The 20,877-nt window shown below is 34.6% G+C and overlaps 1 protein-coding gene across 5 annotated transcripts in view; it reads left to right on the top strand.

Moving 5' to 3' along the window:
• The window catches only part of jvl (javelin-like), a 68,071-nt gene that overhangs the window by 23,419 nt on the left and 23,775 nt on the right, over positions 1-20,877 (top strand). Inside the window, exon 1 of one of the 5 annotated variants that reach the window (XM_028174548.2) lies at positions 9,460-10,241. The exons of the other annotated variants lie outside the window; for them this stretch is intronic. The gene's annotated coding sequence lies outside the window, so the exon portion shown is untranslated. Of the gene's footprint in view, positions 1-9,459; positions 10,242-20,877 lie in introns of those variants that run through there. 5 annotated transcript variants of the gene reach the window in all.

The raw sequence follows: 20,877 nt of genomic DNA, 5'->3' as shown, positions 1-20,877 counted from the left end.
ATTTGCGTAATTCTGGTGGTAGGACCACTTGTGAGTCCGCGCGGATAGGTAACCTGCCTATTTCTGCCGTGAAGCAGTAATGCGTTTCGGTTTGAAGGGTGGGGCAGCCGTTGTAACTATACTTGAGACCTTAGAACTTATATCTCAAGGTGGGTTACTTACGTGAGTTATTAACGTTGTAGATGTCTATGGGCTCCAGTAACGACTTAACACCAGGTGGGCTGTGAGCTCTTCCACCCATCTAAGCAATAAAAAAAAGTTTTTTTTTGAGATCGTAAATTATAAAGTAAAGTAAGAGATATTAAGTTTTAAAGAGTAGTATTTGTCACTATCTGCCCGAATCTGTCACATTAAAAAAATCATGTTAATGCGTTGCTTCCTTTCGACGTGAAAGAAGGACAAACAAACACACTTTCACGTTTTTTAATATTAAAATAAAGTATGGATTACGTATGGACATTGAAGTATGGATTATATATATACGATTAATATTTTTCCCGCTTAGCCGTCGCAAAAGTCATCTTACGACTCTCGCTCATTCAGCGCCAAAATAAGCGGGTTACTGTGTCACTTTCCCCGTTTTTCGTTCAAAATTGACATTATAAGTCCTCTGCTGTCCTCCGTCTAGTATGTGTGATATCGGAAGCATGTATCGATATCGATAGATATACATCTATACATATACGCGTTCGTTCATTTACAATAAGCCAAACGACCGGTTTAAATTCGCCGGATGCACGAATAAAAACTCGTTTGTTTTAATCACGTTATGATGAGTTCAAACTTTCTTTCTGAGTGCATTGTCAAAATTTCACTTTGGAAGTACGTGTCCTCTCGCTATATACAATAGCTGAATTAGTGCTTTTCCATTTAATTTTGTTCCATTGTTATTCGCGTGTAACGAAACGATTCTTGTTTGTGGTAAACGAGACTACAATTAAGTATAATAAAAAAAATACAAATGTAATTGTGTAACAAGTAATTCTTCAAAGTAACGATAACTTCACTTCTAGCCTTGTAAGTGATACAAGCTCTCGGAACCACATTTTGTTATCTATAATCGAGATTTCAAAAACTAGACATCGAGTAGGTTTATTAGTATTTTGCTATTCTTCGATCGTTAATTAACATAATTATGACGAGCACCTGATGGTGAACTGTCTTCGTCGTTCATGGACTTCAGAAATGACATGGGTCATACCATACTTCTGCCTATCGAAAGTATATTTATTACAAAATCGATCATGTTGATCATTAAAAAATGTCCAATAATTCTACTACTTAATATTTTACGATTTCATTACTCTTACAATAATGAGTTCGAATCTAAGTTTTCATAATAAATACTCATTATACTTATTATCTTCGTAGTCAAATTGTCGAGAATGTAAGTTGCAATTGCAGAGTATAATAATGTATGTCAATGCTAATCACACTTGGTGAACACCCACTCACAATAAAGGTCGTACTAAGACACTCGAAAATGCTTACACAAAATTGTATTATACGCCTTCAAACACATAACCGTGTAGGCTAATTAATAGTTACAGACAAAAAAGCGATGCTTTTACAATGTAGCCCACGTAAAGCTTCGCTAACCTTCTACCGTAATCTAAAGTTTTGCAAGGCCTTAACCTTGAAGGAAACTTAAAGCTTAGGCAAAATAAATCAACACAATAAGGCTCCGACGGAGATTTCCAATATTGTGATTTAATTATAAAAAATCTTACGTTACGGACGTCTTTTCTCGGTTAGGGTGCCCCTCCGCATCGTCCCATAAGGAACTTCGTTCCAAAAAATTATTTGAATTCTCTTTTTCCAGAATATGGCTAGGATTGACGTAACTAAATCTAATATTTTCATTTAAGTTTATGTTAAAACATTGCGCAGTTGTTGTTGATTGTACTTCAGAAACGCTTTCTGGAATAATATCATAAACATACAACGGCCGTTGGGTGGGTATACTCGTATATTACACATACTACAAACTACAAAATATTCATTGTATTTCTGCAATTAATATTTATGGCATTGTTTGTACATACGTGTTCTATGTTTTTACGCAAAGTTGAAAATTCGTACATTATTTTCTGTTGCAGTTGTCGCCAGAACTTTCGGTAAATAGGTTATTCTTTAATGGATATACATATATGTAGTTAGATAAGAACAGGCAGTTTTCGATGGCCTATCAATAACCTATACCACGATACGCCCAAAAGAAAGCGAAACTAACCGGCAAACCATTCTCGAGGTCTATTGTTTGATTGTTAACATTTTACTGCATAACAATCGTTAAAATATTTTTAATACAAGATAAAGCCGAAAACTACGGCGTCAGGATGAAATGTCGAAAAGTTGTCGTAAGGATAGGATCGTGCCATTTCATCTTTGTTGCCTCAGATTGTGTACCGAATTGTGTGACTGCTTGGAGTGCTTGGACAACGAACGCTAAGAGGCTTTAGTCGGATCAGACATAAGAAAATAAACGTACGATTTCTTCCCGCCAAAAAATTAGACTAAAATATGTCATATAAATGTACCTAATACCATGGCTAATAATTAAAAGATACTGTTAATTAGAAGATAGATAAAATGGTTTAGTCGAACATGAATGAAGAGGAAAGATAGGATATTGGTTAATATAATGCCATTGAAACAACGACTACTAGACATTTTTGTTGGGTTGTTATAATATTACTTCCAGTAAACGTTTGATTCCATGTGAGTTTGATGACTTGAGCTCGTCGTCTACGTGTATGTATACATTTATTTATAATAAAAAAACAGACATGAACTATGCAAATTGAATGTTTCGGAAAATTACTTAACGGAATTTAGTTTTGTTCTAAGCAATTATCGTCGTAATTAAAAACCTAGAGGAATGGTCACACATAACGACTTGCGATTATGTCACCTCAATACAATACCTTACCTTTAAGAATTCCATATTGTTTTTAAAACATTAACGATTAAAATATATTATGTTGGTGGATATGAAAATTTGGATTTTTTTTATTTGGATGCAAACGTTTTTCCCCCTGTTTTCGTTATGCTTTAGCATAACCTGGTTTGTAGTCGTAATGTACGTGGCCAGAATCACATTTAAAAAAGGAGATTTTTCTAAAGTGGCCCGGCCCTATCGTTGTTGTGTTAAATTTTGTACCGATATCAATTCCACTGATATTCGTGTATTTTTCTGTAAAAGTAATAGTTGGTAATAATATTGCAAAAGCTCTTCATAAACCAGGTAAACCAGGAAGCTCTAAAACTTGCATGAAAAATTGAAAACTAATCAGCTTGTAAGACTTGATCATTCTAAAAGCTAACACAGCTATAATTTAGAAACGTAACTTAAAGTAAATAACTTGGTGTTTTTGTATGTTCATATTTCGTGGAACCGTAATCTAAAGCGAATACTGATGGGGACGCCACACCCCCGCCTATCCTGAAACAGTAGGTCACGCGCGTCAGCAAGTTCAGTACTATGCTACATCGCGTGCCGTGCAAGTCTGTACACCCAGGCAATGGACAGAAAGCTTGATTCGACGTAATACAAAGAGCATCGTTTTTTGTTATTCGTCCATACGGAACCCTAAACAGATCATACAAAGTAGTTACAGAAGGGCACGAAATAATGATCCTTCATGGTCGATTGCGGTCTTTGGCCTTGTATTTGAGGTCTTTCAATTTGCCTGCACGTATGCCTTAATAAAAAGTAGACTATCATAGCGTGATCCAAACATAATACAGGTATTTTACGGAAGTAATTACATTGCTACATCGGAGTTTCTTGATCCTAACGCTGCGTGATTTGGAACTGCGGGTGACTCATGCTGATTTAATGTAATGACTATCAATCATAGCCCCAGGAACAAACAAAACTATTTCAACGAATTGAAAAAGCGATGACGCAATACTTTGTAGTAGATATACTATATGTTTAAAACAAAGAGAGAAAAAAATATATTTGGTTTGCGTGCACGAAGATTTTCTTATATTTGTTGGCGGTGATGTCGGCGGCAGACACCAAGGCGCAATAATTTTCAAATTCCATCAGATAACTCAATAACAGTAACTGTTATTTTTCAGAAAAATCGCCTTTATGATATCAACGAGCGAATGTAACTGACACATTTGGAAATCAGAACCACCTTCGCATTTTTACAGCTTGCTATGTGCATTAAAATATGTGGTAGAAATTGTTGAGCTTCATGATGATACTGCGTAATATAGTTATCCAAGCTAACGTAAACTATATAACAGCATTTAATGCGTTAATGTTTTAAGTATGTAACTATTTAGTCAATAATAGGCTTTGATGTCGACGATGTCTTGTTTCGCTTGGCGTAACAAATGCAAATGCAATTACCAGAAACTGGAGCATAACTGCCAGCGCAAATGTCCAGTAATGGATGGATACCGTTTGCACATTACTGTGTGCTGGCGACACGAAACGTGCTCAAATGACGACAAATAGTATAATATCAATCGACTTCAACAGATAACTTTATTGCCAGGCTTGTTTTTCACAGAAGTGATATTACTGTTTAAAATTTATTTCTAAATGGATTGCAATTTTATTGGTTTGTTGGAACGGAAGTCTTTACTGTCGCTAGGGCTTTGTGGACGACGCCTTCGCCATAACGTATAAATGAGTGGTAATGTGTAATATGGGATGCCATCGCGCCGTGCCGTTTCCATGCCGTCTCTTGTCGCTATCTTCGTTTAGTTCAAAATAATCATGTGCGCTGTACATTTGGTTATACATCACCAGCCTTGAACTTCTCACACGTAGCACGATGAACATATCAAATTTCATTAAGAAAGTGAGTTACCATTTGTATATTACAACTAGCTGTACCCGTCCGCTTCGCTGGGCATTTAAAATTAATATTATTATTTCTCACCCCCACAAAGATTCTCATCATTAACGCCCCCGTCACTGGTGTAGGGAGTCCAACACTCATATAAATATTAGCCTATCCATTAAGTACATGTATTTTCTACATGAATACCAAGTTTCAAGTCAGTCGGATGCATGGTTCAGTAGTTATAACGGAACATCCGTATAAACCACTGTAGATTTATATACATATTAGTATAGATAAGAAAAACAGCTCCGTGCATGTTAAAATCCCCCATAATACACACTCAAAGGTGAATCATATTCGGATACCAAGTAAATGCTACCGTCGTTTATTTATTTTAGATTTCACAACAAACCATTGTAATATCACGAACGATTATATCTTAATATTACATTTTTAAAACATCAAAGATGGTTATCGCCTGCTTGTTTGCAATCGTATCAATATTGAAACACCAAAAACGAGCGAAGCTTAATGACTATGATGTGCCATTGTGAAATTCAAATTTGATGTTATTTATGTCATAATCGTGTTATATTGAGAGTAGAAATGTTTAAACAAAACTAACACGTTACAATCATAACTCTCAAATAACATAATTTGAATGTGTCACAACTTTTTCTTCCGCGACGCTTTAATGAGTCTTCTGTAACTAGAATAAGATACAATTAATATTGATTAATAATCGTCACGCCCACATCTCTGCAATTCATCATACTCTCCACACTGTTGATTTATTCGTTAGCCAACAGACGTTTTGTATAATATCATAATGTGTTACGTTCGCAATAGTCGCTCATCAAACTGATGGAATGGATATAGAACTTAATTTCGCCATGTCACTCACAATTCTTCAGAAATTTGTACGCAATTTTTAATTGTGGACCGCAAGAATTGATGACTTTTAATAATCGTGATTAACAAATAGAATATGAGACGAGATGAATCAGGTTTGATAGCTGTTTAAAATGCATGCGTTACTCAACCACGTACCTAGTTAAAAGCACCCGTTCGCTTTATTAGGCCGTTTCCTGTCTGAGCTCAAAGGGTTGTGGGACCGTCTGTTAGTCATTAATAAACAATGTCGTGCATCAAAGTACCGATTCTGAGGATGTTCGTTTTAAACATTTTGGAAATTTGCCTATTAGGAACATTAATTTCTTGTTTGCGAAACTATGTGCTCGATAATCTTTCTTCTAAAAATATCTGTCTTAATATATATATTTTTTATATTTGAGAGATTACTGGTGGCCTGGAGGCCTTTCCAGTTTTACTAGGGCAGGTCGGCGAGCAAGGGCTCAGACAGAAGGTTTGGCATTTGCTCGGAACAGCTACCCGAGCGCCTCCAAAGGAGACCTAACAACTCAAGAGTAGCTGTTTCGCGAATGAATCTACTACCGGATCGGAATCGCGACCCCCTGAGAATGCAATGCATTTGCATATCGAATTCTTTGCCGAGTTCGACGAGTACGGTTACTGGGGTCCCTACTCCTAGTGTTAGAGCTAAAGGTGTCTAATGCAAGGGTTGCCTTAATATTAACGTTCTTGTGTAAGTGTTCTTTTCCGTATGTACATATATGTTTACTAAAAGTGTTTTACAAAGTCGTGAACGACGTTCGTTGCGTCGTGACAGTGGGCTGTTTGCAGTCGCGCATCACAAACACATGTGTGTTGTGTACAACTAATAAAGGGTCACCGCTTGCTTTTCAATTACATCCAACATTGTCTATTCAATTCGCTTCGATTCTTACGAATCACTTTGTATTATAACGCGTCCGACTCGTAACGACTTTGCAAGTGTTCGATTAAATTCCAATTGTTTCGAGGCCGTTTGTTGGCTCTCAAACGTTTAAACAAAGTTTTATTTCTCAAACGTGCACGTAGTCGTGAAACGTTGCTCACGTTGTTGACTCAATTTCGGTTAAGTTAATATAATATAATATAATATAATATAATATAATAAAAAGTTAACATAAAGTGTAATTGTGTTGTGGTCACTGTCTCTAGTGTTTTTGTATGTGAAGTGTAGGTACTCGCGGAATTTTAATGACCTTGACATTTGTTGTAATTGTTAAAGTTGATGTATTACAGAAAAAAAACGACAGCAGTGAGTGATGTATAAAGGTGTACATTAAACCGGTAGATGAAATGTTCCCAGAAAGGACATAATTAGGCTTAGACAGCTAAGTGCCGTCGCAGCTTTCAAAATAACATTAAAGGCGGTTGACGATTAAAATATACACCTTGACCGGTCTGACAGCATTCAACAACATTAACATAATGCTAACAAACTAGGCGAGTTACATCGGGGCGTAAAAGAAAGTAGATACGGTTGGCAGAAGACAAATGAATCTAGAAATGAGTCCTGCTTTATTTCGACTCATTTTGTTATATCGAAGGTTGAAAGGCTATTTTTGGTTTAAGCGGCATTTCGATTAACATGCGATATTTATGCTTGAAATTAAAGGTGCATTTTATGTATTTGGTATTTGCATCAACAGTTCGATGTTTTTAATTGAACTTCAATTAAGTTTACTCCATTCAAATAATTGAAGAAGTTTTTTGTCATCCAAATTTTTCATTTTTCATCCAAATTTTCCATTTTTTCCAAAATTTTAAACTTGAAATGGCTTTCCTATAAATTTCAAAAAGTGTCGTTTAACCCAAATAAATAGCTTTTCACCCCTCGATATGTACTATAAAAACATTGCAGATATTCTTTGCAAATAAGTGACGCACGAAAAATTTCGGTAATGGCCATACGTGGTTAACGTCGTAACTGCACACCCGATCTTAATATTAAGAGATACGAAAAATGTTTTTGATAACATAAAAATGTACAAGTAAAGATTATTTTACAGTTAAAAAGCAAATCTTGGTCTTGTGATATTTGAAATCAATAGTGAACAGTTCTAGGGGCTCGTCATATTTAAAATAATTTTTACTTTTGTGATCACACAATCTTGGTTCATTACATATATCCCATACTAGCAACATTTAAATTTAAATTCAAGCTAAATTTTAGTGACTGTTATTTGTCATAGTAGTCCCTGTTTCATAAAGATTTCGTCAGCACAATCGTATATTTATTGTCATATTATTTATATTTATTTTGATTGTTTGTTCTAAGATATTAAAACCAATACTTTCAATTCCAACAATAAAGTAGTATTATTCCAGGTAACCCGCACGATAAACGATTGTGTATTTTGACGTCATAATGATATATCCATGCTTAATATTATAAAGACGAAAATAACTCTATCCGAACCAATTTAGACGGAATTCGGTATGGAAATAGTTTAAACCTTAGGAAAGAATATATGCTTGCTACCTTTCATATTTTGTAATTCGGGCAAAGATGTAAGCGGAATGTTAACGATAATTTTGTTTCCAAGGTTGTATTAATAATCACTGTATGGAATAAAAGTGATCACGTTTTTAGCGCAATAAAATCTACAGAGAATCCACTCTAAAATCCAATACAAACCATGTATACAATGAATCGACTCATGAATTCTTTTTAATTTGAACTTCGTTGAAATGAACATTCATGAAGCTTTGTTTGTTCGTGTTGTGCATTCGATTTCAGTGTTGAAACTGTACGGTTTGTAGGGTTTGGTTTTATCACTAAGGTACGGTGGGTGGCGTGTGAAATATTTCAACAATTTGAAGTATTTTTATATCTTTAGCAACTTAATTGACTTAGGGTATAGTTAGTTACCAGGGTATCTTTTATAATTTTAACATTTAGATTTATTTAATTTATTATATTTACTATTTTGTAATTTTAAAAAAGCAAAATTATATTGATAACATTAAAGCTCTAAAAATATACCTACTAAACAAAACAAAAACAGTTGATAAACTGACAAGAAAATGGTGCTTGACTATTTTGTCTTTACCTATTTCACATCTACTTTTTTAAAGTTGTCCGTAGCCTTAAAGGGTATGAGACCGGTGTACTTGTATCAAGCGATCCGACTATACCGGTGTTCACATTCCGCAGACCAGCACTAATATTTCTACTTCCATAATCCGAATCCGCATCGTGTTAACGAAAATCAAAGTCGCCAAATTTAAAAAGCTTTGTAGTTGAACTTATTGTAAGTCCGCACAGGTAGGGACCATCACCTAATCAATTTCTGCTGCGAAGCTGTCACTAGGACAGCCCTTCAGGCCACAAAGTAGTTGAAACTAATTAGGATAACATTGACAAACGAAAATTTGAGACTACAGATGGCCCTCGTCTCTAATGTCGAGATTAGTTCTAATTATTTACTACCATACATACCAGTAAATACATTTAAAAGGGTACTTTGAATATTAAGACATGGTACGCTAGTGGTGTTTTACAAAAAAAATATTGGCTTATATAATTTACACGGCAGTTGTTTTTCTATAAATTACAAATAAAAAGACACTTATTGATAGATAATTTCATTGTAAATATTCAATTATTATAATTAACAGACAAAGTGCAATAAACTGCAACAGTACGCAATTGTATATGGGAGGTGCGTCTAGTCGTGAAACGTGACGTGTGTCGGCCTTGGCGTTCGGACATTGTCGGACTGATTCGTTGCCGCTCGGCTAGTATATCCATTTCAGTCGTACACAATGTCTGCAATCCTTCTACCGTTTCGGATTTCCACACTCAATGTTCGAGGAAACTGACTCAGCTGTGAAACTAATCTACAGCTATGCGATACCTTATTTCGTTACAACCAAAGTCCAATTTCGTTTACACCGGCGACACGACGACTGATATCTGCAACTTCGATACGTCAAATTATAGTTCTTTCTCTTTTTCCCAAACCACAAACCTACCTCCGTTTAGTATAGTAAAAGCGCTGAGGAGATATGGACTGTTGCGCGATTCTGACGTTTTAACCGAACCAGCTTTCGAACATAACGAATCAACGACGTGTTTAACTGCAATTTACTAAATACTAGCCATTTCAGATTTAGTGTTTTATAGTGAAATTAAATCGAATACTTATTGATATTGTGATAACGAAAATACCGATACAATTGAATACGATATTGTCGTAGCTATTGTTTTCACAACATAGCATCTGCGGCTTGTGAAACTATAAGTGAACTTGTGGACAATATAATTAAAATTAAAAAAACGGGAACTAATACGTGTTGTGCGCGTGTGTTCGTTACGGTCCAGTGATTGTTGATCCCCCTGAATCTAGTGTCCTCAGTGTTAAATTGAATACACGAAGGAATTATCGAAGCGCTGATGGATTGCGTGGTAAAGGTATTCAAGTCGGGGCGTCATGGTGGCGCGCGTGGTTGTGACTAGCGTGCACAAACACCGGCAAAACGGCGACAACGGAGACAACGTCGATCCTGGCACCACAGGTCAGCTGTCCTAGACTTTATCGACACTAATAATCTCTGAAAAAATATACTCGTTTAACATGTCAAACGTTGTTTTTAGACTTTAGAATAACTGTAAGTCGAAACTGCACTACTTTTAGAAGTATATCAGTGACTAAGGAAAAAAGTTTTCAAGGTAATCTGTGAAGGGATAAATCTATTAAGACGTGAAGCAAAAACTTTGTACCCCTTTTTACGAAAATTCCGCGGACGGAGGAGTATGAAATTTTCCACACTTGTAGAGAATATAGAGAAGGAGTGCAGAATGTTAATATTTTTTAAAATTATGCATAATAAATACAATCTATTAAAAAAAACATTACACATACTACCATGTATTTGACGCACACATGCATGCATACTATTTGTTTATTGTCAAACTTTTCTTATTGCTTTTAGTCTGGTCAAATCGAGAATAGATTAAATGAGTCGTCTATTATCAAAGGTGGCAATCTGTGCATTTGGACAAAAAAAATTTATTGATATTTCAATACAGATTGATTTGAATATAATCGTCTCCTTCAAAGAATACGGTTCAAAACCTGCATTAAATAAAGGTTAATACTTAACCTGTTATTTATCTAAGATGTCGTTCAGAAGAGTTTTGTGACTGCCAATGGAATACAAAGTCAATAATTCGTTTTTATGATTTACCAATAATTATCCAAAAGTCACATTGCCGGCTTTGATAATAGTCGACTCAAATATTGTTTGGCTTTATTAATATTTGTCTAAAGTGTAATCTTAGCGAAATCTGTGATTATAGAAGTATATTACTTTTTGACTTTATATGATTATAGTCTTCTTTTTATTATTCTTTATATTATGATTATAATTTCAATTAATTATAGTCGAATTTCGACTACCAGGGGACCACTAGTATTTAAGAAATCGGCTAAAATTATTTCAAAAACGCTACTGATTCTAGAGAAACGACAAATTTAGTTGTTATCTTAACAAGATAAATAAATAAGAGCAACTTGGCGAAGATTGTGATAACGTCTTTGTTTATCTGTATACTTGACTTAAACAGAACAACAGATCTGGGGAAAAACAATTTTTTGTCATCTCTGCGACCGTGAAGCAAGTAAGTACCTATCACACAATACAAAAATGAAGTTTTTGTTCACTCCGATGACATTGATGTACAAATTTCAAAGGCTGCACCTAGCCGCACACATCGAATATGCTTGAAAAGATTTTTTTTATAGAATACGTACTTGATAAAGTTTGATCGTGACTATTCTAAATTAAACTATGTGAAGCTGGAAAGGCCTCCGGGCCACCAGTAATCTTTCAATCATAAAAAAAAAAAAAAAATTAAACTATGTGTTCATATTGCATTATTTCCTTGACATGTCAGACTTATTGTAAAGGTTAACCACATGCCAGGTACGTTTTAATATAATACATAATATGTGCAAACCATAAAATACGTAACAGTAATCTGTTATTTCAAAGTGGCATTTAAATACTCATTACCATACTGTTTTTTAGAAATTTCCAGTCGTATGGAAAATTGCGTAAGTGCTCATATAAATTAAGGTTACGGACTACTTTTGAGACTTATTATACGGTTTTTTTAAAATAGTGTTTTTTTTTACCTAATTGTACTTTTGTTCGTGTTCATAAATAAATATCATTGGTATAATAATGTGATTGAAATGACCATTATAAAAACCATTTGCTTATCTTATTTACTGTACCCTAAATGTGTATTAAATAAATGGATAAGTTCGAAATAGCAAGTCAAAACAGAGTTAAAACAAACGTTTTTGAGAGAATGTATTTCCATATTAATATTATTAATATATTCAATGCAAAAGCTGTATCGAGATAAAATATTTAAAGAATGATACGCGGATCCATCGGATCGAAATATTTTTGCTATGACGAACAGGCTCGAGATTAGATAGCGCTCGTTTCAAATTTGATACTAAACAAAGCTAAAACTATTGTCTGATAAACAAAAAGGTTTTGCAATTGCATTTTTTTCTTTTAAAGAAAAGGCATTTAAGGAATGTCTTAAATAATGTAATTTTATTCTTATTTTTTTCACAACGCATTTGTTTTCCGGATTCAAACACATTTCATCTTGTTACTTACTTTGAATTTTTTACGTATTATTCTACTTACCACTTCTTAATACAGCGTATAAATAAATAAATTAATAAACGCGACAGTCACATGGAAGTGTGACGTAGCCGTAGCCGCACTGGTAACTATTGAACAGGCAATGTGGATAAAAGGTTTGAAACTTACAGCGTCGCAAATCGTTTAAAACGCAACTAGCAAAAAATAGTATGAATATCTTATCTTAAGACTTTCAATAAATGAAACATTCAAACGTACATACACTGATTGTTTTGTCGAGTAAACACCATCTCTGCAACTTTGCAAAGAATCGATTGTTAATGTGTCATTAAAAATGAGAGAGCATGGCAGATTTCACAAAGCATTTTTACTTTTTTGAAACAAGCGGAATTCTGTGACAGAATTTTAACGATTAAAATTTATTTTTTATAATAGGCGATAGTTACTAATGACCAAATGGTTTTGAGCGCTTATGTCTTCGACCACAGTGAAAAAGTTGTTCATTCATTTGTTTTTACTAAAAAAACACCAAAGATGTCTTGATTTAATACTGGTGTGGTTTGTTATTTAGTCCGTATTAACGGGAAATTTTCACTCAGAATATATAAAAGTCAAACACACTATTTCATACTTATAATGTTTTACGTATACGAGTATGTACAATATTAAAATATAAACAAACGGAAGAAAACGACGTTAGGCACTAGACTGCACTAGACGATACAAATCATACTAAAATTTCGATTTTATGTTGAATTTAAATCGACACCTGCGCGTTCGGGAATTACGATTACGCCCGGTGACACCCGAGTGCTACTTGATGTGCCAATGTAGCCCGCTACACTGGTATCCTGTAATTATTATTGCTCCTCTACTGCATATCATATTTTGCTAAAAAAAGGAGTCATACCATACTTTTTTTATTTATTTTTTATTGCTTAGATTGTTGGACGAGCTCACAGCCCACCTGGTGTTAAGTGGTTACTGGAGCCCATAGACATCTACAACGTAAATGCGCCACCCACCTTGAGATATAAGTTCTAAGGTCTCAAGTATAGTTACAACGGCTGCCCCACCCTTCAAACCGAAACGCATTACTGCTTCACGGCAGAACTAGGCAGGGTGATGGTACCCATCCGCGCGGACTCACAAGAGGTCCTACCACCAGTAATTACGCAAATTATAATTTTGCGGGTTTCATTTTTATTACACGATGTTATTCCTTCACCGTGGAAATCAATCGTAAACATTTGTTGAGTACGTATTTCATAAAACGTCTCATGCCTTACATAAAACATGGGTTGATGATTACAATATTAGACACGACGTCTTGGTCTTGATCTACCAGCTCTGATGTATTAATAAATTGAATATATAGTGGAATTCATTGAGATTTTTCGTAATGTAGTTTTAGTTTCATGTTAATATATTATACTCATTATAAATTTTCTTGTCGTTAAAATAGATTGTATACCGAGAACTACCCCTTAAACATAATTGCCTTGGGAAGGAGTTTCCTTAAAAAAATATATAGGTCTGTTGGATTTTGGGAAATTATAATTAACAAGTTTGGTTTCCACGTTTACGGTTAATAAAAGCGGGCATCGAAGTTTGAAAATTAGTTTTCCTTCGTCCGACATTGTAATTGCTAGAAAGTTTGCTTGAAAAACCTTTCGTGAATATTATGCGCTTATTACACATTTATGCAATACCTTCGTTAACTGGCACGTGGAAGTCGACTCGATACGGTTTAGATCGCGATAAGCACCCGCAAAACGTGATCGATTATTCATAACTTCGTTTGTAATAAATTAAACAATTCGTGTCACAGAAACTTATGGTATTCGCTATTTTCTGTTATGTTAATACTAAAGATATCTATCGTATAGTAATAAAATTAAATAGGTAGGTATGAGAAAAAAAATTATATTTTTTTAAGTGGGTACTACGTTAAAATTGTCCGGTTTGTGTATAGTGGTGCGACTTGGCCAGGTCCTACATTATATTTTTTTTAGCAAACACCAACTATACGATTGTTCACGTATAACTTTCAACTAATAATAAATAACAATTTTATATTTTTTTACAAAAATCATACCTGAAATATTTCTAAAGCGTACTTAATAATGGTGGTGGAGCGCGTTCTGAACCTAAACGGGTAGGTACCACCACCTATCTGCCTATTTCTACCGTGGAGCAGTAATATATTCCAATTTGGATGGTTATGTCCTGTCTCATGGTGTTATGTTGTCTACTGGGTTTCGGCAACCAGCTAATTTCACTTCTCAAGTCATTTAAAAATACAGACAATAATATAGACTCTCTTTTGAATGATAATTTCCTTGGGTTAAATGGAGACGTTGCCGGCCTGTCGTGATGAATGCATAGCACATTTCAATTGAAATATTCGATTCCAAATTTATTTTAAACCACAAACACTAATGCCAATGAATGAGAGTGAGAATAAGATCGATTTAAAGAAGTCCAAAAATACGTGTCCGTCTAAATTAATGGCTTGCTCACCGTGCGTAACTCGGTTGCTTTTATTCCAGAGAGAGCACTTTCTATCCGCTATCTCTCGATCGGCACCTCTTACCTCACGGTAGTCGATGTCGGTACGATTAGAGACACGCTGATTAAATGCTGTAAAAGCAAATAATTCGAATAGGCCTTTCGTTCATCGTAAACACTTCCTTTTCTGGGTTAGCGGAACGGTATCGATATTGTAGTTAGTTTTTTACGAGAGTATCCACAAAACATATAATAAAACATCCACAGAATTTGGATTTTTAATTGGCTTCTTATTCGTTGTAGCATAATAATAGAGAATGGGCTACAGTGCCATGCAAATGCTCTATGCTTGTACAGTAAGACTGTATACGTTACATCAAAATAGAGCGTGGTATGAAACAGCGTAAACGAGGATATCTCACCATGTGGTGATGGGGTTTGGGGAAGATGGGTAGTAAATTGGTCAGGTATTTTACCATTACATTTATTATGTTTCATAATTTTATACTTTTATCTTTTATTTAACAATAAAGCAAAAAAATCTTACAAATATAGAAACATAATAAACGAATATACATATGTACATATAAAAATAAATAAAATTCTAATAAAAACTAATAATCATAATATTTTATTATAATATGAATGGTTCTTTTATTAAAAAATGTATTTACAATACATAAAAAAAGGATAAAAATACGTGCGTAGGAAAGAAGAAACTCAGATAAACTGCTTCGGATATCGGGAAACCTAAGGCTGTGTGCCATTTCGGGGAATCCCACAATACAAATAAAAGAGCGTTAAACCGAAACAGCCTTAAGGTTGGTCCGGTCGCACTGTACCAGTATCGACCCACAGGCAATTGGCAATAATTATGATAAAACAATACGCTTTTTGAAACGGTCTCAAATGTTTAGTCACAAGTGCTTAATATTATTTATTATACGGGCGCTTGTGACTGCGCCTATACCTAATATAAAACGCGATTTCGATGTTCCAGGCTAGTGATGTCGACCGCATGCATTGTGCTGCGGTTGTTTGCTATCTACGGTGCATTCGTCTCGAACGAACATCGACCTAGTATTTTTAAGATATTAAATAAATTGCGGTTAAACAGTTGAAACGGTATCTTTAATTCAAGCGTGGTCAATCTATTGAAGATGCCACAATCAGGAGAAGGCTAATATCGTATGGGTTCCCTAACAATGCTACGTCGTCAATTGTTGCAATCGTTGCATTTTATATAAAATAGATTTAAACTGCTTAACCAAACCAAACAATTCAACTTATGAAAAAGATATCTAGTTTTTGCAGTGGATTATAAAAAAGCTGCATTAGCATAATCCCAGACAACAATGCAAGCAAAAGTCGACTAGGCGTGCTTTGACATAAATAGAAAGTGTCGAATGCTTTGCATTTGTGTCCAGAGTTGGATACCAGACGACGCGGGCAAAGATTGATAGATACTTTACAAGCTAAATATAACAGTGATTAAATGTCATTTGTTATAGTGAAAATAAAACAAAATTGTATTCTATCCTTTGCTGTATTTGTTCATGACCACGAAAACCGTATAATACATAACCTCAAAAATTGTATAATATGAGTAATAAAATTAATAGTTTTATAGTTAATGTTAATTCTGTTACACGTAAAAACATTTTTTATTACCATGCTATTCTTTAAATTGTTGACCATTTTGGATTTAGTTTTAAGATAAGCTCGGGAAAATGTCGAATTTTGATGGGCTTTAGTTTAATATTCATTGAAATAACATATTAAAACATATAAGTAACCTATATTAAAGTACACATAGTGAACGCACTTGTAAATAATATTTTTGTCGAAGAGGTACGTTTCATTGTCAACTTGTGCCCGTCACGTTCCACTGAACGAGACAAGGATGTAATTCATGTAGAACCGACGGGGTCGCATCGATTACAATCTACCCAAACTTTAGGAGATTCATTACGACATTGAACTGTCAAGCATTTTTTTTATTCCAATATAAAAACTAATGTTCATCCGTTCAGCTAGGCTTAAGAATAAATTCTCTTCTTGATCTTTCCACAATTAGCCAGGCTAATTAATAAATTAAAGAGCGAATGGTTAGCGTGGTATGGACATGTGATGCGTAGAGAGAAGATGCATGTGAGTAGGAGATGTATGGGGCAAGAGGTCGGAACAAAGAAGACATGGATGGAGTGTGTGAATGACGATATAAGAGAGAAAGGAGTGAGTGTTGAGATGACGGCTGATAGAAGAGAATTGAATAGAAAAGCGCTGTGCGCCATCAAGGTGAAGAAAAAGAAGAGATGTTTCCACAACATATCCTTCTTCAAACTAGTTTTGAAAATACTCCTTGACGGAAGGTCAAGATTCGACCGTTCCCGTGATATATTGATGTCTATCAACAATAAAAACACTTCGATGAATTGGAACGCGTGGTCTTCGTATTGACACGTCTTTTAGATGTAACAGTTTCATGAATCTAATAGATCATAATATCTATTCACATTTCATAAATCGCGACATTTTGAGGTCGTCGAAAGAAACAAAGCAATTAGAAACAATTGCTTTATAATGTATGATTTAATGAGACAAAGGGTACGGGAGTAATACCGCTTTAATGTTGTTTGCATAAACAATACAATTCCTTTTGGTACTCTCGACCAAAACCGCAGTTCTGTTGGTTTATAACACAATACAATAGAAGTTTTCTTTCGGGTTTCAAAACTAATTTACGGCAAATTAAATGGTTGTTGCACAGAAAGAAAAACTTTCTTTAATGTATAATTCATTTATTCGAGGATATGAATGCACGATTGGATCTTCCGTGGCGAGAAGAGCGTAATTCAATTACCGCCTACTGCTCATAAATGGGTTACTGGCCTGGGCATGCTTCGTTACACAAACAAACGTAATGCTAGAAGAATCTGTTTGAGTAAAGGTAATATATTTTATAAAAACTATTTGAAAAAATATTTGTATTTTAAATTTCAACTACAAAAATTCCGACTTATATTTTATATTATTATTGAAATAAAATTCAAACTAATCTTAACGAAAGACGGTATAGGCTCTATTACCTGATTGTGCAAATTCAAGCTTAGCAAAGTTTATACGAAAGCTCGCCTAAAACACTGTGCGAACTTATTGTATTTTTTTTAAATCCAATGGACATACTTTATATAATAATATGTACATATAAGTACTTAAAAATATAAATTAATTTAAAAATCTGCATCGTCGACCAGCTTGGCCGTATGGAATATGGTAAAGTGATTGTCAAAATTGAAACAGTTCAAATTCTGTAAATTCTGTTTTTAATAGCGGATTTGTAATTGTATTAGGTATTCGGTTTACCTAATTTAAATTAGGTTTACAGAATTTAAGAACTATTGTTATCAAAGCAAACTAAAAACGGATCTAATTATGGATCGATGGAACAAAGCATGAAAATGTACTTTGTATGAATCTGAAAATAATATTATAATTCCGTCTTTTTTGTATAAAATTTCGTATCACTGACATAGAGATTGCAAAGATGAATTCACTTGAATTGTTATTTTATATCTACTTGAAAATGATGCTTTTATCTTAGCAGCACCTTGAAACGTCACTCGAAACTCGTGATATTTGATAAACTAGAACTGAATGGATTAAGTACTGCATTATTTTCGATTCGTACCTACTCGTGATAAATTTTGTATAATCCACAAGTAGGTAATTCAATGAAAATTAACAAATCTTTTGTGTGTTGATGTGAATTGCGAAAAATAACAAAAACCTTTAGGTTCGAAAACTTTAGTAACGATGCTATGCTGCGAAATAGCAATGACACTTACGATTTCAGCACGAAACTTTATATTAACAAAACGTTTAAACTTGTACTCCCGGTGTGTCCAGAGAGTGACGTCACGTCATAGTGTTCGCGTGTGCTGTGGACCGTGACGCCGCTTCCGCCGTCGCTTCCGCCTTCCACCACAAATTATGTGAACTCTTTGTTAAGTTCTATTTCGTAATACACTTTTAGATGTTTTGTATGAAGTAGTACCCTTTTAAAAGAAATGAGGGCCTTTGTTTTTACACCCATAAAAAGGAAATTATTTGAGATTAACATATTTTAAACTTATTCGAGTCTATAACCTATAACTCTAAAGGCACTACTGGTCTATATACATAGGGAGAAGAAAGACATGGGGCGTCTTTTCACATACTGAGGTGATACTGTACGATATGCGATATAAACTCGTTGGCACAAAAGCGGTCATATCTGACCGTATGTGGCATGATACAGATTTTTAGCGACTTCAAGAACAAGGTTTATTTTTTAAGCAAAGTTATTATATAGTGCAGTTAATCTCAAAATCAAATGAATCGGGATTTAAAATCATAAAATCTTTGCATGGTTATATCAAAATTAGTACATCGAAGTTATACTGAACTAGCACAGGGGATTTCATGTGCGTCTGGATAACCAAAAGGAAATCCTTCTGTAGCGGTTCCGAAAGTCCTATTTGTGTTGCACTAGAGGTGAGTAGATGTCGCAATATTCTTGCTGCTAACCCATCTCGTCCATCAGCCTTTCGGAAATTTCACTTATATAAAACAGGTAAAACTGCGCTTCCCACTGATGCTAAATTTTGAGACACCCTGTACAGTATTGTGTATTCAAAATGCTTAAAGTGGAACACAAATCTAGTCCAAGCGTTTACATAATTTGGTATTAGATCACATTTTAATTAAAACAGCGTAAAAATAAGAATATTATTGAACCGAAACAATCTGTAGTTGCTCGCGTCGCCTGATCGCCTCGCCTGACGTCGTTTCATGTGACATATTGCCACATGATACCGTATTATCGGATTTCTCCGTGCACTTTAATTAGCGCGTAGAGAAATGCTCTACGGTTATAAACCATTATATATTTCAAGCGAACAAAGTTTCCACTCTAAAAAATATTTATTATCATTCGTCACTATCTTTAACCTAGTAGTCGCGCGCTTTGGAAGTCTAATCAGTTTTCTAAAACGATTCTTGAGATTAACGCGTTATTTGTCTATTTGGATTGCATAGAAAGTTTAATCGATTGTAGTGGTACATAGATAAGTATTGTGGCACAAACGAATTATTTAGATTTAACCAATTTTGTACAACACACGTGAATCATAAACTTCAATTGACAATAAAACTAATTTGATTGTATCGAACACATGAAGCGAATAGAAAGTGTCGTGACTATGTGTCGGAATTCCTTTGACTATAACCTTTAGAAAACGTGTCGTGCATGTGAATTTTAATGTAAAGCTCGACATAATCCATAGGATCAATAACGTAATGCTTAGAATAGGATTTAGAATTAAAAGCCGAACCAGCCCTGCGGTGAAAGTGTTTTAGGAGAACAATTGATCGTCGTTCTACAAAGTGTCACCGAGATATATTATATGATAGATTTCGCAGACTTCCTAGAACAATATCGCAATCGATTCGCTCTTTCAACACAATACGATGTTGCTACTTAAAGTCACTGATGTGAATCGCAGGCACAGCTTGTTATAAAATTTCCATCTTTGATTTATAGACGTTTTAAATTTACTTCTTGAATTATAAAAAAGGATAGAGTTATCTTCCAAATAGAACGAACGACTCATAAACGAAATTAACCGACCATTTTGTTCTTGTAATATTCCGAAATAGGCAACAAGTCATTAACTCGTCTATTTTAGGCGTACGTCTTTATAGAAATAAAATGCTTCCCCAATTTACCTGGAACAGTCCCAATGTGTTGAAATAGTTAACGCGGGCTACAACAACGGAGTGTCTATTTCCGATCTCTCGGTTCGGGAGCACCGACCTACTGTCTAATGCATTTCATTCACAGTCAAAAATGATTCACGTATTGTTTGCGCCTTCACTTACGAGTATGTCATATTCAGGTCATGTACACCCGAAGTTCGAAACTTTTGTTACCTATGGGTAAAAAATTTAGGTCATCCTCCTTCAATCCTAA

This window comes from Bombyx mandarina, chromosome 12 (assembly GCF_030267445.1).
Source record: "Bombyx mandarina strain Sakado chromosome 12, ASM3026744v2".
Classification (NCBI taxonomy): domain Eukaryota; kingdom Metazoa; phylum Arthropoda; class Insecta; order Lepidoptera; family Bombycidae; genus Bombyx; species Bombyx mandarina.
Note: the sequence above shows the minus strand (reverse complement) of the source record. Positions and strands in the feature narration are given on the sequence as shown.